The sequence below is a fragment of the Dasypus novemcinctus genome, chromosome 6, assembly GCF_030445035.2.
Source record: "Dasypus novemcinctus isolate mDasNov1 chromosome 6, mDasNov1.1.hap2, whole genome shotgun sequence".
In the NCBI taxonomy this organism is placed as follows: Eukaryota; Metazoa; Chordata; class Mammalia; order Cingulata; family Dasypodidae; genus Dasypus; species Dasypus novemcinctus.
This window is the reverse complement of record NC_080678.1, coordinates 46,416,331-46,444,055: the sequence shown is the minus strand read 5'-3', so window position 1 is coordinate 46,444,055 and position 27,725 is coordinate 46,416,331.

Here is a 27,725-nt window from a genome sequence, read left to right as displayed (position 1 = left end):
AAATACTGGAAGCCTATTCAAAGAGACAGAGAATATAGAGGGAACAAAGGTTTTATTGAAGATGATGAGTTTTGTTTTACACATGTTGACTTTTAGTCATCTTCAAGATATGGAAGAAGAGAAATTGAGTAGATTCTTAGATTCTGGTGCTCGAAGTTGAAGGTGTGGCAAAATTTGCATGTATAGACCATTTCTTATATGCATATGGGAACCAGTGAGGGTTTCTTTCTATTGGAAAGGATAAAGTAGTATGGTGGCAGTGAAATAGGCTAAGATTTTTTAAAGAAAATAATTTCGTCAGCAGTATGTTTGATGAACAATGGAAATCCTCCAAACAGACTGTTTTTCTTCACAGAAGTAACGAATTTGGTGAAATAGTAGAGCTGCCTCAGGATTAGTCAGTAACTTCTCAAATGAGTCCACACGGAGTTGTACTTTGTACCTTATAGATGCTTGGACAGGATTTATATTAGTGCTTTATATTTGAGCAAAGCATAACATTTAATAACTGTAAGTAATTCTGCTCTACAGAAGTCTCAGAGGTGCCTATCTGAAAACTACCTTGTACCTGTTTAATTAATACAAGGGAACAACATAATTGGGAATTTTCAGTTCATAGAATCTGCTCAATTCTTCATTTCCCTTGTATCAGAAAACTGTCATTATAAATCAGTCTGAGAATTGAACTATTCACTCTTTCCATTATTGTATTTTGTATTTGCAATAAAAAGCTGTCAGTGAAGAATGTGGTCAGGTTAAAAAAAAGGATTTGGGCTGAAGAGCATGTCCATAAACCTAGGAATCAAAAAAAAGCAAACAAACAAACAAAAAACTAGCAAATCATTTTGTTACCTTTTGCTAACATAATGATTCATTGAAATTACTGCAAAATTTTGACTCTGCGTGTCCAGCTGGATGAAGTGGCGGAACTATGAAAAACCAAGTCCAATCTTGAGTTTCTCCCCAGACTAATGCCAATATCTGGAGCCTTCACTGGTATCACTACCATTCTCCAGGGTTAGAGATTCATAAACTTTTTTTTTTTTTAAGATTAATGCATTACCAACTAAGGGTATAGTCTATTTGTTTGGTAAGAATTTGGGCAATTCACAAAAGAACAAGAAGAAAATAAAAATCACCCATACCCCATAGAGATTTTAATTGTTTCGAGACCAGGTAAGGTAAAAATACAGACTGGGAAGCGGACTTGGCCCAATGGATAGGGTGTCCGCCTATCACATGGGAGATCCGTGGTTCTAACCCCCAGGCCTCCTTGACCCGTGTGGAGCTGGCCCATGAGCAGTGCTGATGCCTGCAAGGAGTGCCATGCCACGCAGGGGTGTCCCCCACATAGGGGAGCCCCACGCACAAGGAGTGTGCCCTGTAAGGAGAGCTGCCCAGTGCAAAGAAAGTGCAGCCTGCCCAAGAATGGTGCTGCACACAAGGAGAGCTGACACAACAAGACGATGCAACGAAAAGAAACACAGATTCCCGGTGCCACTGATAAGGATAGAAGCGGTCACAGAAGAACACGCAGAGAGCAGACAACTGGGGGGGGAGGGGGAGATAAACAAACAAACAAACAAACAAATAAATCTTTAAGAAAAAAATAGAGAGGATCTTCCTTGGTTTGGAATATCATTTTTCTGTTTCTTTGCTTAGCTAACTACTTCTCATCCTTTGTATCTTAGCTGATGCACCCCCAGTGTTTTGTGCTCTCTTTTTCTCCTTACCAAACTTGGCTCTTCTTGCTAACTTTAGTGTGCTCCAAAAGAGCTTGTATAGTCAATAGAGAAGATGCAGTAAATTTGGAGGGCCACTCCAGCAATCATACTATGTTTGAAATGTCTAATAAATGCCCAGGTGGAGATGTCAAATATGTAGGTGAACATATAGGTGCATAGCTCAGTGGAGGGATCAGGTCTGGAGAGAGCCAGTCATCTGAATGAGTTCTCCAGAAGTGAGAATATAGAAAGAAGAGAGACTATGGGCACAGATTGGTCACTGGTAGGGTCATGAAATTGATACAGAATAATGTGCCAACTCTGTAGAGTTGCAGAGAAGTCAAGACAGATGGTGATAGTAGAATTTCCTTGTCTGCAATATGCTTTTCCTCCTTCTTTGCAGAACTAATTCTACTCATCTCTTTGCCTAAGATATAAACCACTCCCTCCTGCAAGCCTACCCTCACCACTCCTTACACATCTTGTTAATTTTTTTTCTGTACATGTTGCTCTCTTTAAAATAGCTATTGTATTTTTGTGATTGTTAGTTTAGACATTTGTCTTCTTCACTTCATTGTATGCTCCCAGCAGGTTAAAGCCATGACTTTCTTGTTTCTCCTTTATGATTCCAGGACTCAGTATTGTGAATGCTACATAATTGTGGCTAGGAAATATTTGTTAAATTGCTGAATAACTGAATGAATAAATGAACTAGGACCTCTTCTTACCTTATTTCTTTGGTTTCTAAGATCAATTTTTCCCAGTCAGGGAGTATATAAAACTGTCTCTTCTCCTGCAAGTTAATTTTATGTGGTTGCTTTAGAGTGTAAACTACAATGTAAACTATAATCCATGTGGTGCAGCTGTGCTCCAAAATGTATTCACCAAATCCAATAAATGAAGTCCCACAAAGATGAAAGAGGTTGCTGATGTGGGAGGAGTGGGGTGAGGGGGGTGAGGGTTATATGGGGACTTTACATTTTTTTAATGTAACATTTTTTAAAAATAGAGGGAAAAAAAAGTTAATGCCAACCATTCTCTTTGCCTAGAATGACTTCCACCCCTCAGTTTCCCTCAGTTCTTTTCTGATCACCTTTTTCATGTTACATGCTTTGGTTCTGTGGGGGTCTTGAAGAAAGCCCTGATGTCAGCTTATAGTACAACATGTAAGGATTGTGCATATTCTATGTTTTAATTGTTCTCATGTTACTTTCTCTATTTATATTGGCAAAAGGATAGAGAGGAAAAAACCCAAGATTAAGAATTAAGAAGCATGGGCTCTAGTTTCAGCTCTGTTATTAACACACTGCATGGCATAGGTGAGTCAGGACTCTGGGGCTGCTAGTTTCCTAATCTGGGAAAATCTGTAAAAAATATCTTACACTATTAAAAATCGATATCTTTTTATTTTCTCATTCATTTCTTAGTATCTGTTGAGTCATCCCTACTGTGTCCTGCCTACAAAGGAAATTTTAAAAATGCTTCAGTTAATATATTCTAGAAGTAGAATTTACTATTTGCTTGATATCAAACTTTTAAAATTTTAAATCATTTAATGAATTTAATCCAATTAATTCTCTAATTCTTGAATCTTACGAATGTTGAAATGAACTACCAGTACAATTAAGAAAAAAAATGAAGAGAAGTAGGTTCATTCAATTGATTTCAAATACAGTCTTTTCCCCCCAGTTCCTTTATTCTGAATTCTTGATGAAAAGTTATACATTGATAAAGTGGTGGCATTTAATTTTGAGTAATGTGGATTGACTCCATTAGCATACTTTGAAAACAGGGAAGACATGAACAACCTCATTATTTTTACAGAATTCCTCCTCATGGATATCTCATCTTTCTGGGAGTCCAGGTCTTGCAAGGTCTGAGGAGCCCTAATCAGGAATTCTTATATATATATATTTATTATATAAGTTGTCAATTTACAAAACAATTAAGCACAATATGCAGAATTCCTGTGCAATACCCCATCCACCAGTACCTTACATTGTTGTGGAACATGTGTACAGAATGTGAAAGAATATCATCAGACTATTACCACTAACTATGGTCTATAGTGTACATTTAGTCTACTTTTTCCATACCCTCTATTATTAACACAGTGACTTCTTTCACATTGATGCAAAAATATTATAATATTGCTGTTACCTATAGTCCATAAATTATATTACTTGTATTTTTCCATGTGTCACCTTATTTCTACTACCTTGTAATAGTGACATCCGCTTGTTCTACTTTCATAGAAGAACATTCTTGTATTTGTAATATTAACTGCAATCCTCAGCCACCTCCATGTTCACTGTGTTATTCAGTCCCTAGATTATTCTCTAGCTTTCTTTTAATTGACATTTACATCCCTAGACTACCCCTTTCAGCAACAATCATATTTATGTTATATTCACTGTTGTGTGTTACCATCAATTCTATTCATTTCCACACTTTTATAGATCTCATAAACTTTTAAAACTGGAAATTATCTTAGGGTTTGGTTAACCCAAATCCTCTTTCAATATACACAGTTTTGCATATCTAATGTGATAGAAAGCTCACTATTTTATATTTTCCTTCTGGTTTGTCCTTTTATGCCCCCATCCTGGAGAGGCCTGATGTTCTCAAACAAAGGGGAGGGTGTTTCTTGAGAGCATGGGAGTCTCCCAAATGGGGAGGACAGACTAGTGTGGTTAGCCTTCAGCATTATTGCAAGTGTCTATGAATCTTGTCCTTCAAGCCGTGAAACTTGGTTGTCACTGTGGGCCCTGAGGGGAGGGAGAGGGATTGAATAGTTGAAAGAGGAAGTAACTGGGGGTAAACGGTATTGTTCTGCATGACCCTGCAATGATGGCTACAGGCCATGTTAAATATCACCAAAAATTTATGAAGGTGTATAATCTAAAGTGTAAACCATAACATAAACTATAATGTAACAAAAATTTTATAAAAGTGTACAGTCTAAAATGTAAACCATAATGGAACCATGGTCAGTAGCTTTGTTTCAATATTTGTACATCTGTTGCAGCAAATGTAACATCCACATGTAAAAAGATCATTGCTGGGAAAGGGGGAAAAGGGTTTGATGTTGAGGATATGGGAGTTCCCTATATTCTATATGTGACTTTACTGTGACCTAAAACTTTTTTGAAGACATAATTAAAAAAAAGAGGGTGTACACATTGAGGAAGAAACGGAAGAGATTGCCTTGCCAATGTACATACAGGGCAACACCTATTACAGTGGTGAAAGGCAAGATGTCAAAAAAATTTTCTTATGGTATTTTTCATTTTTTAATACCCCAATCTATTTTTGACTTTACTTTGGTTTTTCTAAATTATTATTATTCTGTTTCTAATCTTTAAACCTCTCATTACAATTTCATTTTCCTATTAATTGAATTTAGCAATATATTAGATTTCATTTTTGAAGAAGTTTTGGATCACAGAGGGGTTCAACTATGGCAGAGAAGGAACACTGATGTGGGGGTGTCTTTGATGGGTATGCATGGGTGGAAGGGAGTTCTCCAGGGCATGCATATAGGGAATATAGATATATTTGGATATTTGTTGTGTATTGACATAGGCGGTAGAGTTTCACATGATAACTGAGGGAGTGATGAGTTCCCATTCTGGGAAACTCTGTCACACTCCCCAGTGGAGCAGCAACAATCCCCCAAGTACAAGGGCAAAGACAATGAAGAAGGAAGGTCCAATGATGGGCCCTTGATACTGTTGACTATGCTTATGATCCTGTGTACTTGAAATTTCAACTAAGCCTAGAGCTGCAGGGTGCCTAAGAGTTACCTTCTGAGAGCCTCCATGTTGCTCAAATGTGGCCACTCTCTAAGCCAAACTCAGCAAGTAAATACATTACCTTACCCCCAGCATGGGAAATGACTCCTGGGGATGAGCTTCCCTGGCACCAAGAGATTACTACCAAGCACCAGCTGGTGATACATCTAGAAAAAGACCTTGAATAAAAGGGGGAAATAGTAAAGACAAATGAGTTTATATTGCTAAGAAACTTCAAAATGAGTCAGGAGGTCATCAGAGAGGTCACACACACATCTCAGCAGGGTCTCAGAGACAGGCAAAGTAGATACAACCCCAGGTAGTGGTGTATGATCTCTCTATGCATGCTTCTCCTGGCACTTTTACTGAACCTGTGGTTGGCATGGCACTGGGGCTCCTGTATGCTCAGGAGACTTGAATCTCTGGACTGTCTATGTGCCAGCTGTGCCCTGAGCCTCAGCAGAGTGCAATACCAACTTTCCAGTAAATTGGACTTACCCAGGTCAGCTAACAGGGAGGTGAGGATGGTCAACCACCACACCAGGGAACTGAGAGAGTCTAAAGCTGCCAGCAGAAGAATCCATCCATCAGCCATATGGGATCTAAGCCCCTTATTGATTTAGAGGTGGAGTAGACATCGCCATCCCAGGGTCTTCAGGATGGAGGAATAAAATGTGGATTTTAGAGTGAACTTACTGGTATTCTACTCTAGAAATATTGTGACTCTAGCAATGGAAGAAATTATGTCAATGATGTGAAGGCAGTGGCCATGGGAGTTGCTAAAAGCAGTGAGAGGGAAAAGTGGTGTGATATTGGGGTATTTTCAGGACTTGGAGTTGTCCTGAATGATATTGCAGGGATAGATTCAGTATACTACATATCCTGCCATAACTCACTGAATGGATTGGGAGAGAATGTAAACTACAGCGTAAAATATAATCCATGCTGTGTAGCAATACTCCAAAATGTACTCATAAAATACAATGAATGTACCACACTAATGAAAGAAGTTGTTGATGCGGGAGGAGTGGGAGGTATGGGGAGTGCAGTATATGGGAACCTCTTATTTTTTTAATGTAACATTAGTGTGATCCATGTATCTTAAAAAAATATATTAAAAAAGCCAAAAACAAAAAATTCCCCAACAATTTAATTTTCATAAATTTTACTGTGTATTAACAAATTAAAATCAATTTATAATTGCTATATTGTGTTAGTTCTTTTATTAAACACTATAGTAACCACTAATATCTCTACTCAATTTATAGTTGATGGCGGCTCATTTGATTTTCTCACAATTTGTGTTCATTATCTTTAATGTATTTAACTCCTTTCCTCAAATAATAACTTTAAAATCATCATATCACATTAATAAAATACATATTTCAATGAAATGTTAAGAAAATTAGACTCTCAAAAGAACTGAATGTTAAAGGATTTGGTTATTTTTCAGTTGTAAACTGACATGGAGCTTGATATAATATGCAATTGCAAAAAGAAATCTGCTATGCCATTAAGGTTCTATCAACTTGTTTTCCCTTTCAGCATAAACTTATTTTCTAATAAAGAAGTGTGTTTTTATTCACTGACCACTGATCTACGTACTCAGTATAGGCTTTAATGGGTCGTGATGCTGAAATGTTTTCACACTTCACAGCCTGGAAAAAAAATCTGTTTCATGAGATATATCTAGGTAATCGAAAGATTTAAATATTTTGGAGCTTGAAAGAGATCTTAATGTTTACCTTTCACTTTGTAGTTCAGGGAGGCCAGCAAGGTAAAGAGATTTGTCCAAAACAACAGTCATTAGTGTTAGTGACAGAACTAGAAACCAGTTTTCCTAAGTCCACTACTTATTCTGCTGTACTGTTCCCTTGAGTCAAAGGATTAGATATAAAAATAAGGCTTTGCACATCAGTGTTCAAAGAAGTATCATTGGCAGTTACCAAAAGATGGAAGCAACCCAAATGTCCATCAGTGATGAATGGATAAACAAAATATGGCCTATACATAGAGTAGAATATTTTTCAGCCATATAAAGGAATGAATTGGGAAACGGACTTGGCCCAGTGGTTAGGGCATCTGTCTACCACATGGGAGGTCCACAGTTCAAACCCTGGGCCTCCTTGACCCGTGGAGCTGGCCCATGTGCAGTGCTGATGCACGCAAGGAGTGTCCTGCCACGCAGGGGTGTCCCTGCGTAGGGGAGCCCCACGTGCAAGGAGTGTGCGCTGTAAAAAGAGCCGCTCAGCTCAAAGGAGAGTGCAACCTGCCGAGGAATGGCACTGCACACACGGAGAGCTGACAGCAAGATGATGCAACAAAAGGAAACACAGATTCCCATGCTGCTGACAACAACAGAAGCGGACAAAGAAGAACATGCAGCAAATAGACACAGAGAAATAGACAACTGGAGCGGGAGGGGGGAAGGGGAGAGAAATAAATAAAAATAAATAAATCTTAAAAAAAAAAAAAGGAATGAATTTATGATACATGCTACCACACTGGTGAACGTCATGACATCATGTTGAGTGAAGTAAGCCAGACATTGAAGGATATATATGAGCTCACTTATATTAAATAATTAGAATGGGTAAATTCATAGAATCAGAAAGCAGAATATAGTTTACCAGGGACAAGGTAGGGGTAGAGAATGGAGAGATAATGTTTAATTGGTACAGAGCTTCTGTTTGGGGTGATTGAAAAGAGGTTGTTGATGTGGGAGGAGTGGGGTGAGGGAGTTGGGAGGTATATAGGGACCTCATATATATTTTTTATTATATTATAAATTTAATATGCAAAAGCCAGTATTTGTGATAAATGAAATTCCTGTGGAATGAAATGATATATTATTTCCTTTCACCCATTCGGTTGTTTAGAAAACATAGAGAAAGAAGATGAAACCTCCATTTTGGGTTTAAACTTATTATATCTGCATTCTTCTCCATATCTATGTAATGCTGTGAAGCTGGGAATCCAGAGAGAGGAGGATGTCAAAGACTGTGTTTCCTGTGATGGCAACTACAAAAATGATCCAGGTTCACTCTTCCCCACACCTCCCCCATCACCATCACCCTGTATAAGGGGTCCTCTCCTTCCACAGTTGTGATCCTTCTGTGATCCAAGGCTTCTCCATAAATGAAGACAAAAATACAGCAAATAAAATAAATAAAATAATAGTAATAATTTAAAAACAAGGCCATTGTATACTCTGTCATAACTTACAAAATTGTGTGGGACAAAGAGTAAACTATAATGTAAATAATATTCCATGCTTAGCAGCAATGCTTCAATATGAGTTCTTCGATTGCAACTGTACCACACTAATGAAAGATGTTGTTAATGTGAGAAAGTATGGGAGGGGGTATGGGGCACATGGGAATCCCCCACATCTTTTTTTTTTTTTTTCAATTTAAGCATATCTTTTTTTTTGTCTTTATTTTTTTTAATATTACATTAAAAAAATATGAGGTTCCCATATATCCCCCCCTCTCCCCACCCCACTCCTTCCCCCACAACAACAATCTCCTCCATCATCATGAGACATTCATTGCATTTGGTGAATACAACTCTAAGCACTGCTGCACCTTATGGTCAATTGTCCACATCATAGCCCACACTCTCCCACAGTCCACCTAGTGGGCCATGGGAGGATCTACAATGTCCGGTAACTGTCCCTGCAGCACCACCCAGGACAACTCCAAGTCCCGAAAACGCTCCCACATCTCATCTCTTCCTCCTATTCTCCACACCTAGCAGCCACCTTGGCCACTTTCTCCACACTAATGCCACATTTTCTTCGATTACTAATCACAATAGTTCATGAATAGAATATCAATAAGTCCACTCTAATCCATACTCTATTCTTCCATCCTGTGGACCTTAGAATGGTTGTGTCCACTTCACATCTATATCAAGAGGGGGATTAGATTCCAGATGGATGCTGGATGCAATTCTTCTGCTTTCAGTTGCAGGCACTCTTGGCTCCCTGGTGTGGTGGTTGACCTTCTTCACCTCCATATTAGATGAATGGGGTAAGTCCAATAAACCAGAGTGTAGGAGTTACAAGTCTGTTGAGGCTCAGGGCCTGGCTATCACATGGTCAGTCCAGAGATTCACAGACCTCATATTTTTTGAATGTAACATTTTTTTTTAAAAATTAAAGAAGGAAAAAATAAAAAATTTAAAAAATTTAAAAAAAAGAAAAGCTCTGGTAATGGATAGTAGTGATGGTAGCACAATATTGTGAATGTAATTAAGGCCACTGAATTGTATACTTGAAAGTAGTCAAAATGGGAAATTTTAGGTTATATATGTTACCAGACTAATGACTAAAGAATAACCATAGAACTGTACAACATAGTAAATCCTATTGTAAAATATTGACTATAGTTAACAATATAATGTTTGTTCTCACTGAGTTGAGGCAACAGTCCTTACTCTCTACTTAGCCTCCTCTGACACTACTTCAGCAAGGAGGTGTAGGAGTGTTTTATAGCATTGGGTGGAGAGGGATTATCTCCTTTGACACTGCAGCAGTGGTGGGAGGATTTCTTCTTGCCCATAGGGAAAAAAGCCCAGGCTCTACAGTTGACTCTTAGACTACCAGTTAGGAGGTTGGGGTGCTTAGGGATAGCCTGGCAAGGGTGGAAGTCTAGGCTTTCCACTCTACCTTTGCTCTTATGGTGTTTGACTGGAGTAGAGCAGTTATTGTCTAAAAGTTTTATGCCTTGCTACACTGCACCTTATTTGTTCTTTTAGCTGGAGAGCAAAGGTTACCCTTGGGGCTCCTTTTATCTGTTTCCAGTGGCATTTCCTGGTTGTTGGCTTCTTTAGTATCCAATCTGGGATATAGGAGACAAAAAAAAAAGAAAAAAGAAACAACCCAGGGAACCCATTACAGTCTCATTTTTCATGTTCTGTGTTCCCTAGCCATATTGCCTTCTACTCTCCGCATTTTAGGGTCATCTTATGTTTATTTTATATATAATACCAATCATTGCTTTTAGCTGTACTTAGTGGGAAGAATAGTACAGTATGTCTACTCTCTTTCCAGAAGGAGAAGTCTTGATCCTTGATTTTTCCCCCCATACTGTTATATAGGAGCCTGCCAAGGATGGCCCTCCCTTGCCATATTCTGCACCTCTTTTTATTCTCACTCTTCCGAACAGAACTACTATAGGCTTCTATCATACCAAGTTCTCTCATTAAGAAAAGATCTGAAAAAGCAATTCAATCCAAAATATTAATGATGAAATCTTACTTAAAATGCTACATATCCCTGGTCTATTCTCATTTTAACAGGTAAGAGTTTCTTAAACTCCCAAAAATTGAATCTCAAGTGCTTGAATTAGTGACCCCATGGTAGAACTATCAAGGTGGGATTTATGGATTAAGTTACCTTCCTTTAGTCATTTAAATCATTTTCCATTTTGGCCATAATGAAGGTAAGATAACTTTGTAATGTCAACCAGATTCATAGTTTCAGTTTTAAATCTATGCCTTTTAGATGTGTCCTTAACCTGGGAGCTTTTTCCTACTAGCACTATAAAATCATTTTTAAAGTGTCATTTTTTTGTTAGTCAAATATTCTAATTAATATTTCCTAGAACGGTTATAAATCAGCAGTGTAACTGTACATTTTTTGACTCATGGCAAAGGACATTACTGTATTTCACTGCCTATTAAATAGGCATATTAGCTGAATATTAGCAACTTTTCTCCCTTATTTGCTTTCTCAGGGAAAATTAGGTTTTGAAAAGTGATTGAAACACAATGCCTATGGCAAAATTTGTCTCAGTTGAATTTCCTATAGTGATAACTAGGAACCCATGATATTAGGGTAAAGACTTCCAAGGAGGTGTCTATTCTTCTGTGGGAGTGGGGCATCCCTTTTTTTGACAAACTGTCATTCTTTGCTTGGAAGTACTGTTGTCTTCTCTCTTTTTAACTCCCCTTTCCTTTCTTCAAAGGGACGAGCCAGGCATAGGCTCTGACCTGGTTAGTTTGGGAAGCCAGGTTTTAGTGGTGACAGAGCAGTTAAGAATGGAAAGGCTGGAGGAACACCAAGACTCAGAAACAGACAAGTAGATGCCTTAATCACATGGGGAACAAGGTCAACAACATTTAAACCATGCACACATTGGAATGGGGGGAAGAGAAACAGGGAAATTATGAGAAAATTCACAGGAATGGGGCTGAGGGGACTGATAATTATTTTTCAGTGGTTCTTAGCTTGTGCTTTAGCCAAATTTAAAAGCCTAGGACTAAATCCTACATGATCTTACATGTGTTATTTGAGGAATCCTCTAACTTCTCCAAATGTGATTACGTGACACATGTGCACATGTGCCCATGAGCATGTAAGTGAGGAGTGCAGTGGTGGTGGCAGAGGTAAAAATAACATCAAAGGAACTTTATTTTGACCAGTATTTTCATCAGGATTCTAAACAAAGTGGAGTCTGCATTTAGAAAAGAGGGTCACATGAATTAAGAAAATAACAGCTTTAAAATTAAGGTATGTTTAATTATGAGGTGATGCAGTGGCCACAAAACAGACATACAAAAAACCATTTCACATCGTTATTAGATGCACAAAGTATGAAAAATATAATGACCAATCTTCAAAATTATGACCTTCAACATGAAGGAAAGCAAAAAAGATGCAATTAATTCTGAAAATAAAGATTTAGTATTTATGTAGAACTTGTCAATGATTGAAGTCATTCCAATACCAATTCACTTAACAATGGTTCAAAAGTTATGCGATTTATAGCATGCAGCACATGTCCAGGGAAAATTTAGCTTTTTAAATTGATTCAAACATTATAGAAATTCCTAATTTAGGTATTGGAAATGAAGGGGCTTGAAAGACTGCCAATTTAAGAATTACCTGTCCTACATCTTAACCACCTAGCTGTTAGTTTGGCTCTTCCACTGAAGGGAGCTCTGCATGTTTGTGAAACAAATCATTCCATTATTAAACAGTTTGAAAAATTACCAAGTAAATGTTCATCTTTATATCTTCATATTCATATATTTGACTACAGAAAGAGGATGTACAACCATAATGGCCATGAGACTGGATTAGCAAGTACATGGTTTAAGTAACATTCTGGCTCATTCATTCACTAGCTTTGCTTCCTAGAGACATTTAACCATTTTTCTTCCAGTTTCCTACTATTTGAAACAGGACAAAAAATCCATGGCTAGCCCCTGTTTTGAGGCTTTAAGAAATACTGTGAATGTGCTTTGGAAATCAGCGAATTTTAAAAGAGTGGAAAGCATTATTGTTCTTTCTAAGGGGCTTACATAAAATAAGCCTACAAGCCTTCCACATTCACAGTGTGATTTACTTCTTGTAAACCAATGCTCATGAGATTATGTTCTAAGGGCTCATAAATCACCCAATGCATAAACAATTCCAGGATTCTGGTATGGTACAATTGCAAGCACACAAAATGTATAATTTGTGGAATTTCATCTTTTTTTCTCTTTGAAAATTAAGATATTAGTTGTTGACTCTAACCTTCAGACCATGCCCCTACTCTCCATGATCACTCAAAGATTAATAACAGACTTACCATCATATCTGCCATTTGAGGGATTTGACATTCTTAAAGAAATCAGGCTTCTTCTATTACTTTTCTAGTTTTGGACTTAGATTCTTCTTTTAAAGCCAAAGTCTGACTAAGCAGAAAAGTAGAAGAGGGGGCTCATACCTCTAAAATAATGTAAAAAAAATTTTTTCAGTCTGAAAATTGTTCATCTAGATTGAGAGAGAAATAAAATCGGGATTGTATTGCTCTATGATATCTGTGGCTTCTGAAAACTTCTTGGTACTAAGCAACCACAGTTAAATATATTAAAAAATACAGTGTCTGCCTTATCAATAACAGTCAATTGATATATTTAGACTGAATTCATCCAGAGAAATGACTGGTTGTCACCCAGGGTCCAGGGGCCCAGTGATGGTATCTGGATTTCTCTTTGGATGTATAGTTGCTCCTTTGACTCAAGTACTCTTTTTTTAACCCTGGTACTCTTCCAAGGGCAGACAAAAGTGATCAGAGATGGTCTAACATGGAGGTAAACCAAATAACCATACAACATGGATATAATAATGTAAATGGATGTTTTGAAGGACATCAATCATGGTTATATATCCATGGGTGCAGTTTTGTAGAAATATTTCACCTTTTAAAATCCAGTGAAGAAGGTGTTAATATTATGATATGTAATTTATTGATGAGTAAACAGAGACCCAAAAGAATTAAATGAACTTTACTAAGCAAGGAAATAGCAGACCTGGGTCTCAAACTCATGTCCTATAGCATTTAAATATCCAACTCAATTGACATAATGGGTTCATTAAACACATTGCACTGTGATGTAGCTTGCATAGATGTTAGTTCTTAAAATCTCTAGCATTACTTAGTTGTTCTTATTTTATTTATAGACTCTCAAACTTGATGCAAGAACCATGTTTGCTATTTCTTTATTTCTTTATTTTCACTAAAGTATCTGGCATGATAGCTTATAAAGAAAATGTTTGCTCAACAAATTTTTGTTGAGTCATAGTTGATCTATTAGCTCCTTATGATCCACTGCTATTTATTTATTAGAGATCAAAATGTACACATTGGCAAGTAAGAGAGGTAGGAACCTTGGGCAAGGAATATGGAGAGAAACAATGTGCTATTCTGGGAGTTAGGTGTCTAAGTAACAGAAGCCAAGGTTGGGATGCTGGAGAATCCCTGCAGAAGAAAGGCCAGGATGATTGGTAAGAGGGTTTTGGAGGTGGAAGTGATCAATTTCCATAACTTACCACCTGGCCAGATGCAGTAGACCTCCAGCACAGAGAAGATATTCAGGGGAATTTAAGGATAAAGTCCCATTGATAATGTTTTCATCTTTACTGATCTTGCTACCTCCTCTACATTAATGCTCTGAGCTGTCAAAACTTTGTTTTAGGCAATGTCACTCCAGCTCTGCCAGAGAAGATGCCCTCTCCCCTTTTTATCCCTTTCCCACCTCTTTCTTCCCCTTTCTTTTTTTCTAAAATGGGAATACCTATAATGTTTAATGTTTAAGTACAAAATTAATTATGTATTCAGAAGTTATAGAAATTACATCTAAAAGAGGAAAATAAATACAATCTATGAAATGAACATCAAGAAAAAAACACCATTAATATAAGAACCTTCAGACTTTGTATATAAATACACATAGAAAAGAATAATGCTGTTTTGTTAACCCTTGTTTTAATTTAACAGCTTTACTTCTAACAGATGGAGAGGGTGTCACTCCATGCTGCAGCCTACATTCAAAGCAATTCCCTGTAGTGGGGCACTGAGGTTGTTGTCATGACATCTCTATATGAATATTTTTGTCTATTTGTATTTTTATTTTCAGTGCTTAAATTTATAGAAATGGAGTTTCTGGGTCAAAAGTTATGTACATTCTAAGGACTTTTCAAACATATTTTCTAATTTCCTTGAAGAGTCTGTTCCTATTTATACTTCTATTAAAAGAAGTATCCTGAGAGAACCAGCAAGATGGCAGTGCAGTAAGGAGCTCCTAGAGTCAGCTCCTGCTACAGGGCAGTTAGCAAACACCCAGAGCTCTCTGGAGCTAGCTGAAGCACCTGTTTGGGGGCTCTAGGAGGTCAGAAAAGCATCCTGCAAAATCCTTGGGGGGAGTGGAAGGAGGAGACTGCCTGTCTGCTGAGAAGACTCATAAGTAGAGCACTCCACACCATGGAGGCTGATGTCCATCCTCCACCGGAGGGACAAGCCACCTCAAGAGCTGTTCTGGGGCTGGAATTGAAAGCTCCACTTTCCCCAAACGGGGGGAGGAAAAGATGGCTGCGCATCAATTTCAGCTATGATGAGGAAATTCAGTGGGCTACAGTATGATCCTGAGAACAGCTAAGTTTTGAGCCTTTTCAGGTCAGAAAGAGGCTGGGAGCTGCCATCTTAACTCTGCACCTGACACAGTGGGAAGCAGGGCGGACTGAAAATTCCAGTGCTGGTGGGGGCCGACTTCTTCCCATTCAGATCAGATTGCAGCTCTAGCCTAGGCCCCAATGCCACCTCCAGCACGGAGGAAGCTGAGGGGACCCAGCCTTTCCGGGAAATTACTGGCCAAGCTGCTGAGGCCGGTGATTATCCTACTCTGGCGACATGAGCCGCCCCAGGAGCTGCTTTATGACAGGAATTGGGGCTCCATTTCCCAGAAAGAGGGGAGGAGGAGACGGTTGGATGCTGATTTCAGCTGCTGACTGGGGGACTTGACTGGCTAAGAGATAACCCTGGTAACAGCTGGGGTGAGAGCCAGCCCAGGTGAGAAGGAGGCCAGTGGCTGCTATTCTGACTCCACCCCCAACCTGAGGGGAAGCCCGGCTGACTGAAACTCTCAGTGTCTGCAGGAACCAGTTTCTTTCATGCAGATCAGCCTGCAGCCTGCCTAGGATTCAGGCACGCCTCTGGCAGGTAGGAGACTGAGGAGGCCTGCACCAGCTATATAGGTAACTGCAGGTAACTTTGGCTGTCACAGATTGAAAATCAGAAGTCTACCAGGGCAACTGTGGTCATCTTGGACCCGCACTGCATAGATTGCTGCCCACACCTGCAGCTCCATCCCTGCACCAGGCAGGAGAGAAAGGAATGTGAAGTTTCATCAGTCTCTCTGGGCAACTATAGTCTAGGCCTGCACATGGATTATTCCACATAGCTATGACTCTGTCCCTACCCCTGGCAAAGGAGAAAGTTGGAATAAGCTTTGTTGGTCCCTGGTGCAATGAGGGCAGCTTGAGCCTCCACAGCTTACAGCACCAACTACATGCTTGGCTCCTACTGCACAACCAGCAATGGAGAAATGATAGGAAGCCCTAAACTAAAGAGAAAAACTGCACCCAGGAAAAATACTCTAGGAAGCCAGATGTGAAGACACCAACAAAAAAATTACAATCCACACCAAGAAACAGGAAGCTATGGCCCAGTTAAATGAACAAGATAAACCTCCTGATGACATAAAGGAGTTGAGACAACTAATTATAGATATTCAAACAAATCTCCTTAATAAATTCAATGAGATGACTAAAGAGATTAAAGTTATTAAGAAGACATTGGATGAGCACAAAGAAGAATTTGAAAGCATACATAGAAAAATAGCAGATCTTATGGGAATGAAAGATGCAATCAATGAAATTTAAAAAAGCATTGGAATCCTATAATAGCAGATTTGAGGAGGCAGAAGAAAGTATTGGTGAGCTTGAAGAAATGGCCTCTGAAAGTGAACATACGAAAGAACAGATGAAGAAAAAATGGAAAAAATTGAACAAGCTCTCAGGGAACTAAATGACAGCAAAAGGTGTGCAAACATATGTGTCATGGGTGTCCCAGAAGGAGAAGAGAAGGAAGAAGCATAAGGAATATCTAAGAAATCATGGTAGAAAATTTCCCAACCCTATTGAAGGAAATACATATCCCTGTCCAAGAAACACAATGTACTCCCATCTGAAAAAGTCCAAATAGACCAACTCCAAGACATGCACTCATCAGAATGTCAAAGACCAAGACAAAGAGAGAATTCTGAGAGAAACAAGAGAAAAGCAATGCATAACATATGAGGGATATCCAATGAGATTAAGTGCTGATTTCTCACCAGAAACCATGGAGGCAAGAAGACAGTGGTCTGATATATTTAAGATACTACAAGAGAAAAACTTCCAGCCAAGAATCTTATATCCAGCAAGACTGTCTTTCAAAAATAAGGACAAAATTAGAATATTCACAGATAAACAGAAACTGAGAGAATTTCTAAGCAAGAGACCAGAATTTCAGGAAATACTAAAGGGTGTGCTAGAGCCTGAAAAGGAGAGACAGGATAGAGGGGCCTGGAAGAGAGTCTAGAGATGAAGATTATATGAAGAAAAGTAACTAAAAGTGTCAAAAGAGTGGTGAAAATAAAATATGACAGATAAAACTCAAATAGTCAGGAATAAAGTTAACCAATGATGTAAAGCACTTGTATTCAGAAAACTGCAACTCAATATTAAAACAAGTCAAAAAAGCCCTAGATAACTGAGGAACATTCCATGTTCATGGATTGGAAGACTAGATGTCATTAAGATGTCAATTCTACTCAGACTGATGTACAGATTTAATGCAATCCCAATAAAAATTCCACCAACATAAAGAAAAAATTGAAAACACAATCATTAAATTTATTTGGAAGAGTAAGGAGTCCTGAATAGCCAGAAACATTATAAAAAGGAAAAGTGAACACTCATCTCCAGACTTTACATCATAATATCTACCTACAGTGGTAAAAACAGCATGGTACTGGCCTAAAGACAGACACAATAAACCAATGGAACCAAATTTATGGCTCATAAACAGACCCTCACAGGTATGGTCAAGTGATTTTTGACTAGCTTGTCAATCTCACACAGCTCAGGCAGAACAATCCACTCAACAAATGGTGCTGAAAGAATTGGACATCCATAGCTGAATGAAGGAAAGAGGACCCCTATCTTACACCTTATTCAAAAATGAACTCAAAATGGATCAAAAAACTAAAAATAAAAGCAAGAACCATAAAACTTATAAAGAAATTATTGGAAAATATCTTCAAGACCTGGTGGTAGGTGATGGATTCTTAAAGGAGATAAGAGAAGGACTGAGTGGACTACTGATGTTTAATGTATGTAGAAGTTTTAATTAGCTCTACTATAAAACTGTGGAATTGTATACAGTGGATGATAACACACAATGAGTAACAGCCAGTTTATAAATGGGGATGTGACTGAAAATGGTAGTCTAGTTATGTAAATGCCAATTGACAGATGCTCGAGAATAATCTAGGAACTGGATAGCACAGTAAGCCAAGAGGTGGGTGAGAATTGTGGTTGATGGTACAGATGCAAGAGTGTCCTTTGTTACCTAGAACAAATGTATATCACTACTGCAGCGCATTGGGAATGTGGAAAAGCATGGTAAAAATACAGCTGGAGTCACTTACGTACTGTGGTTAGCAGTAATGATATAATATTCTTGCATCTATGCAAAAGATGTACTGTGTTGATACGGAGGCAGTATGGAAAATGTGGGTCAAATGTACACTATGGACACGGTAACAATCAGATGATATTATTTTATCTGTAACGAATATTCCACCACAGTGTGGTGTGTTGATAGATGGATGTTGTTTGGGAGTTCTGCATATGTGCATGATTGTTTTATAAGTTCACGACTTCTGTCATAAAAAACATTAAAAAAAATATTAGGGTGGGTTGGGGGAAAAACACACCAAATGTAAGACAAGAACTATGATTAGTAGTAGGATTTTGACAGTGTTCTTTCATAATTTGTAACAAATGTCTCATAACAATGCAAGGTGTTTTTGTGTGGGACCCCTGTATGATGTTATGCATGTTTGCTTTGTAAGTTCACAACTTTCACTATACACTTAATTGTTTATGTATGTTCATATATAAATGATGTAAAGTTAATAATAATCAGATTGGTTAGGGGTAAAATACTTTTTTTAGTAGTAATATTTTGACAATGCTCTTTAATCATTAGTTAAAAAGGTTTGAAAACAATGCAATTTATTGGTGGTAGGGATAGATGTTATATATGTTTGTTTGATATATATGTTTGTTTTGTAAGTTCACAACTATTACACATTTATTGTTTATGTATGTTTAATCATGAGTGATCTTTCAAGAAATTTAAAAAAGTATCCTTGTACTCTATGCAATATAGTATATGATCAAATATTTTAATTTTTGCAAATTTGAGATTTAAAACAAAGTTCCACTTTCAATTTTTTAATTTTTTTAGTTCTAAAGAAGTTTTATTACATAAATGTTACATCAAGTAATATAGGAGATTCTCATATACTCCACCCTTCCCACACACACTTCTCCACATTAACAATATCTTTCACTAGTGTGGTACATTTGTTACAATTAATGAACATATATTGAAGCATTGCTACTAACCATGGACTATAGTTTTACATTATGGTTAGCACTTTGCCCCACACAATTTTATAGGTTTTGACAAAATGTATAATGACCTGTATCTGTCATTGCAGTGTCATGCAGGACAATTCCAATGTCCTGAAAATGCCCCCATGTTACACCTGTTCTTTCCTCTTGCTCCTTTAGAACCTCTGGTGGACACTGCCTTTTTATCAATGATACAAGTTCTTCCATTGCTAGAATAATAATAATTCTGTAGTAGAATAATAATAAGTCTACTTTAGGCCACTGTTCATCCCCAGTCATGAGAATTTTGGGATGAGGATGCCCTTTCTGTTTCTGATTGAGAAGGGGCTTAGATCCCATGGAGACGATGGATGAAACTGTCTTGTTTGCATTTGTAGATATTCTCTGTTTTTTTGGGGGATGGGTAATGTCCATCACCATCTCCTTGTTAGTTGTCTGGAATGAGTCCAATGAACAGGAGAGTAGGAGTTGCAATTCTGCTGAGATTTGGGATCAATGAGCATATGAACAGGCTGAAAATTTAAGTCTTTGAGGCATACATATAACAAATATAGTGCTGATTATAGGTTCAAATAAAAGGGGCAAAAGAGCTATGCATAGGGAAATTATAAATGAGTCTAACTCTGATACATTGGGGAACATATATTCCAAAGTAAGGCCCACTGACAGTATGATCTATTCCTGATATTATCTGCCCTGCTTGTAGTTTCTAGATCTCTCTAGAGCTCTGAGGAGACCCACTCTTTGTGGTACTGTTTACTGTGGCAGTCAATGAGATCATGCTGAGATATATATAAATGTAACTTCTAGAATGACCTCCCAACTCACTTTCAAATCTCTTACCCATAAAAACTCATTTGTATTTAATATTTGTCCCTTTTGGGCAATGTCTTTTTCCAGATGCATCACTAGTTGGTGCTTGATAATAATCTCTCAGTGCCAGGGAGGCTCATTCCTGGGAGTCATACCCCATGCCAGGGAGAAGGTAGTATGCTTATATGGTGAGATTGACTTAGAGAGAGGCCACATTTGAACAACAAGGAGGCTTTCAGGAGGTAACTCTTAGGAAATATATACTACTAGGCTAAATTTCAATTTCACAAGAAAAATTTAAAGAGTAAAATCTTCAATATCAAGAGCCTGGTGTAATGGTCTGTCCTCCTTCACTAAGCACTGCCCATGTACTCAGGAGATTCTTGCCACTGTATTAGGGAATATAGTAGGAAATCCCAGAATGGGAATTCAATATTCTTTTGGTTATTGTGTGACTCTCCACCCACCAAGACAATGTCCCATGAACACTTAAATATATCCCCAGGTGCACCCTTCTGCACACATTCCCACATCACTGACACCCCACACCAATGATCCTCCTCTGCCATCCAAAACCTACCCAAAACCAAATTTTTCTTTTCCTTTTTTACATTTGTTTTATTTTCTTAATTTTATTTGGTAATTTTCAACTATTTAATTATTATTAAGATTGATAATTTCTAAAAATAGAAGGGTATATTTTGTATTTTTATTATTTTGTGAAATGTCTGTTCATGTTCCTGTCAGAGTAGTTATCTTTTTCTCACTAATTTGTAATGTATCTTTTTAAAAAAAGTTTTTATTGAAGTATATCATTCATACCCAAACATGTATAAACAATGGGTGTATAGTAAAAGTTGTGAACTTACAAAACAAACATGCATGTCATCATACAGGGCTCCCATACATTACCCCACCACCAGCACTTTGTAATGTATTTTTTTATACTTACAGGTGGATAATGAATTGGAATATAAATTTTTAAGATTTTTTTCCTCCTGCTTCTCTTACCACTCTCCCTTTATTATCCCCCTTTTAAGCAGGCATATGACCCTGTGCTTCATTTTTTCAGGGGAGATATGAGGTATAAAAAAACAGAAGTAGCCTGCAAGAAATACTGGTTTCCCCTTTCCTCTCCTCCCCAGCTCAAATCCTTAGATTCTTTGAACAACATAGGGTTTGAGGAAACTAGCCAAGGGCTCAGGAGAAGTGGGAAGAAGAGAGAGTTTTCTCCTAGACAGAAAAGAGATTCTTCTGCCTGGGGGAATTAGCAACATTGGAATTAGCAATCAAACATTTATATCTATATTTATGAGTGAGTGTAACTAATTTCAGTAGCTAAGTTTATGGAAGGCAGGGGTTATTTTCGTTATCCCCAACATATATGCATGCTAGAGATCAATTATCTTGTTTGCAGCTACTATAGTTGTGTACTAGGGCATCACAAAGTTAAAGGGAGGTGGTTATTGGGAAACAGTGTGTTGTAGTAGAAAGGATATTCTCAACACATCAGAAATGTCATCTAGGATTTGGTCTGACACAGACTGACTTTGGCAACCATGGAACTCTCAAAAGTCTTATTCTCCGTTATGTGAGAGATGCAACCAATAATGCCAACAGGAGAAAATCAATTTAGATTCCTGAATTTCTGTCAGATCCTTTATCAAATATTTATTAAGTGCCTGCTATGTATCAAGCACTCTTGTAGGCACAGTAGCTATAAGAAAGAAAGAAACAGCATCTCTGCCTTAATGGAATATAGACATATAAACATGAAACTATAATGTAATATAAAAACCACCATTTTATATAATATTTTGTATTTCATGTATTTATGTGACATGTTTTCCATAATCCCATGGCAGTAGTATTCAATGCTCTAATTGAGATGTGAACAAAAATTATAGATGATCAAGGAAAATAACAACTAATTGTTCATAAATTATAAAATTTTATTTACCCAGAACACATATGCTTTAAACTACTGGAGTTTAAAAAAAAATTGCCTTTTTTTAGTGTTGATGCTCTAACATGCTCCTTTATGTGACCAAGTTTATGCTCAAGACCACAACAAAGCACAAAATGAATGAGAAAAGTATCTTTTTATAATTTGCTTTTTGATTTGTCAAGTAAAAGGAAAAAATATGATGGGTAAAATGAAATTTTTGCTGGACTTCACCACATTTAATTTCATGAAATGGATTTTTAAAAAATTTTGAATGCCCCATGCAAGGCACCAAAGGCTTCACCCAACCAAAGTGACTGAAGGCACCCTTATTTATCAATAGGTTCCTCTGAACTCTGGATGACCTGTTGGCCTCTCCTTGCAGTGATTTGACACCTCATTCAAGTATCCCCACGACAAGTCTAGCAGACATGGACAAAAGAGCCTGATTTTGGAAATTTCTGGCAAGAATTTTGTGGCAGCAGCACAAGAGGAAGCTTTTCCTTGGTATTGTCTCTCTATCCATACAAGTAATTAAGAATTGGCCATATACCTAAAATTTGTTTGGGACTCTCCATTGCATTAAGATTACTACCCATGTCTCTAGACTCCTCAATACTAGGGTGAGAGTCTAAATGCCTTAAGATTTTTCAGATGTCTCGTTCCTCGAGAAGGTTTGTTAATACTCTATTAGAAAGGTTAAAATCTGCAAGCTTGATGAATTGTATGCATTTGAAAAATCAATTTAAAAAGGTACCGCCTGCCAGCCACTGGAACTGCAGATGAGTTGAAATCCTTTCAATTTCTCTTGCTATTCAAAATGTGTCTCTAGTGTTTTTGCACTTTAGCCAAAAGCTTTTAGACTTAATATAAAGCCCTGTGAGTGACAAGATAAAATGTATGTGAGATTTCCCGTTGCATATCTTCAAGCCAGATTTTCTGTGTTTAAAGAGAAAATAATAAAAATGAAAGATTTAAGAAGGTACTGGTCACATGTAGTCAAAATTGCATTTTACTCAGTTAACATTCTCTTTGTAAAATTCTGCAGAGTGAATGCTACAATACCCAAGTAGATTCTTAAGAGTATCAAAAGAGATTTTGTGGGTTATATTGGCTGGAACAGTCTTCAGATAATTTATAGAGGTAGAAGAAGATATTTTAGGAAAATGGGCATTTTTAAGATATATACTCATTCTATTCTATTCTACTTCTTTGCAGGATAGTGCTTAACTCAGTATTTTCTTGAATATCAAAGAAAGATGAACAGCCTTAAACCAAGGTTGTTTTGTTTAAGGAGCTTATATATTGATGGGTAGAGATTATCGTTGCTGTGCCCAAGGTCGCATGGCACCAAGCTGTTACATATAGTGTCTTATTTAATCTTTATAATAGACTTAGAGATATGAGCATTACTATTCTTGTTTTACAGATGAGAAAACTGAAGTTTAGAAAAGTTAAGTAACTTGCAATAGTCTTATAACAAGCACATGGCTATAAATTTGAACCTAAGTCTAGTCTTCTCAAAAGCCTATAGAGTACATGCTCCTTTCATACATCTGTCTATGGCAGGAGCTCAGCAGAAAAGAAATTCTCTCTCTTCCTCCTCTGTCATCCACAGAATGACCATACGATTATTTCAATAGCTTAACAAAAAGAATGCCAGATTTAGAATGAAAGAAGCTTGGCTCTACGTCTGAGTATTGACTCCATTACTGAACAACCACGTGGCCCTGGCCAGTTAGAACTTTTCATCTCTTCAGTTCAGTGCTGGGTGTAGAGAAGCTGAAAGGGCAGGCATCAGGCTCTCTTCATGCATCTAATAGTGAAGCCCACTCCATTTGTTAATCTTTAATATTAGGACATGCCTACTGGAAGGTTGTTTGGATAATCAAATGAACCTTGTATAGTATGGAAAAGGACTTTGTAAACTATAATCTACCATGCCACTCTAAGGACTTTGCTTTAAACTGAAATGTTCATAATAGTCTCTCTCCTGCCAAAGGGCATTAAAGACATTTATTTAAATGAGAATGCTAAATGGGGGTGGTAAATACATTGAGCCACAAGTTAACTAACAATTGACTATAATTCATCAGATTAGCTTTTATCAAATCAGCTCAAAGAGAATTACTAAGGGACGGAACAGATTTTAGTTACTTGTAATACTCTTATATAAAGAAAATAAATGCTTGCTAAGAAATTTTTAAATAAAAAAATTAATAAAAATTTAAATGGTCTATTATTCTATCATCAAAAAACAAGTACTGCTGACTCATTATGTGTATTTCATAGAAGCTTTCCCTTTCTTCTTTTCCTAATCTCTCTCTGAAAAGAGAGAAAGGGAGAGAGGAGAGAGAGTACATGCATAAGTACATGCTTCATATTCTGCTAATTTTGCTTCAAGTTACATTGACTTTTTGCATATTGTTATTAAATCTCTAGAAATTCTATGATAGCTACATGATAATCCCCTAATTTTGGACATTTAGAATTACTTCCAATATCTTTGTAACACTAAATGACGTTTTAGTTAATCTGTAATATTTATCATTGCCTGCAATTCTGAATTTTCTTTAGGATAAATTTCTTGGACTAAGTCAAACAGTGTAATCTTTTTAAAGGATCCTAATTCATAATTCCTAGTTTCACTCAAATATTCCCACCAGCAGTTTGTGGAAGTGTCAATTTCACTATATCTTTGTCTATACTGAATTTTTTTACTAGATTAAAGTGACATTCAATTACAGTCCAGTAAATATTATCAGAACATAGCATAGTATAAAAAAAATACAAAACTGCACTTTGTTTACTGAAAGTGTATATATAGGTGATTAATGTGCAAAATCACTTTTACTTTCTTAACTCTTTGTCACTCCACAGTCATAACAACTCAACAAAAATTTTAGAATGAAGTAGTGATTCCCCATATTAAATGCCATACAACACTATCTACACTGAATTTTATAATTTTTTTAAGTCTTAGCTGAATTGGTGAATAACAGGTTGCCTTCTGATTTGATTTGTAATTCTTTGATAACTAGTGATATGAACACTTTTTATATATTTATTGGCTCTTTTCATTTCTTCTTGAAAGGCAATATAATTCAGTGATTGAACTTGAGGTATCAGGAATCAGTCTGCCTGGTTTGAATCCAGCTTCTGGCAATTACTAAATGTTTGACCTTGGGAAGTTATATTAATTGTCTTACCTTAAAAATGGGGATGATAGTACTTATATCTACCTCATAAATTTAAGTCATATAAATAACTGTTTTAGTCAGGGTTCTCCAGGGCTGATTGGTTCATGTGACTGGGGATGGGCAAGTCTAAATTCTATAGCGCAGGGGACGAGCTGGGAACTCCAGTGAAGGTTTTCAATGAATTCCCCAGGAGAAACTGACTGACTGAAATACAGATGGAAATTCTCACTTCTGACTGCTAAAATTATCAGTTCTACCTTTAAAGCCTTTAACTGATTGGATGAGACTTCTCTTGTTGATGGAGACAATCTCCTTAGTTGATTGTAGATGTAATCAGCCATAGATGTAATCAACTTATTGATGATTTAAATCCATGAAATATCATCACAGTAACAATCAGGTCAGTGCTTGCTTAACCAAACAACTGGACACCATAACCTGGCCAAGTTAATGCATGAACTTAACCATCACCATAACATAAGCACCATAAGTATATAAGTAAATTAATAATTATAAGAATGTCTGGCATACAGTAAGCCTTTTTATTAACTTTTAAATATTGAAGTTTATCATTCATACATGAAAATATATAAACAATAAGTTTATAGTAAAATTTGCAAACTTAGAAAACAAACATGTACATCGCCCCACCACCCACACTTGGCATTGTTGTGAAGCAATTGTTACAAACTATGAAAGAGCATCATCAAAATATTACTACTAAGTATAGCAAATATCTTACATTTGGTGTATTTTCCCCTCACCCCACCAAGTTATTAATATGCTGTGCTAGTATTATATACTTGTTATAGTTCATGAGACATCATTCTCATATTCTGTTAACCATAGTCCATCTTCCACCACAGGATTCATTGTGTTATACAAACCCATTATTTGTACAATCCATTTGAAGTGTACATTCACTGTCTCTCATATATATCACAGAGTTGTGCTGTCATCACCTAAGTTAATTTTAGAATGTTTTTCTTTACTCCAAAAGGAAAAATCCCATAATCCCTTATATTACCCTATTATTTTCTCTTAGAATTGATATAATATATTCTCTTCCATTGTTGCAAACATATGATATTACTATTAACTATAATCCACAAGTCACATTAGTTGTAATTTTCCCATATATCATCATATTTTTAACACTTTGTAAAAGAAGAACATTCTTATACTACTAACCCAAATCTTCACATGCAAAGGATGCTCAGTTAGACTAAGAACCAATATCTAATCAGAAACCATGGAGGCAAGAAAGCAGTGGTATATATAGTAAAGTTTCAGAAAAAAGAAAACCTACCAGGCAAGAATTTTTTACCCAGCAAAACTGTCCTTCAAAACTGAGGGTGAGTTTAAAGTCTTCACAGATAAATAAAAACTAAAAGAGTGTGTCACCAAAAGAATTACAGGAGATACTAAAGGGAGTGCTGCAACTTGACAGGAAAAGAGAGGAGAGAGGCCTGGAGAAGAGTGTAGAAATGAAGATTATTAGTAAGGGTAACAAAGAGGGTAAAAAGATAGATAATAAGATAGCCAATGGAAATCTGAAAACACAATGAGTGAAGTAAGTAATACCTTTACAATAATAACATTGAATGTTAATGGATTGAGCTTGAGCTCCCCTATCAAAAGAAACAGACTGGTAGATTGGATTAAAAATTAAAGCTATCTATATGCTGTCTACAAGAGACTGACCTGACATATAAGACAAAATAGGCTGAAAGTAAAAGGTTGAAAAAAGATATGCCACACAAACAGTAATCAAAAAAGAGCTGGAGTAGTGATACTAATATAAGACAAAATAGACTTTAAATGCAAAACAGCTATAAGACATGAAGAAATACATTATATATTAAAAGGAGAATTCACCAAGAAGAAATAACAATAATACATATTTATACACCTAACCAGGGTGCCACAAAGCATGTGAGGCAAAATCTGGCAAAACCAAAGGGAGAAATAGGCATCTCTACAATAACAGTTGGAAACTTCAATACAACACTTTCATCTTTAGATAGAACAAGTGGACAGGATCAATAAGGAAACATAGAAATTGAGTAATATGATAAATGAACTAGACTTCACAGACATATTTAGAACATTGTATCCCAAAACAGAAGGGTATACATTTTTCTCAAGTGCTCATGGATCCTTCTCCAGGTTAGATCATATGTTGAGTAAAAAAATGTCTCACTACATTTAAAGAGACTGAAATTATAC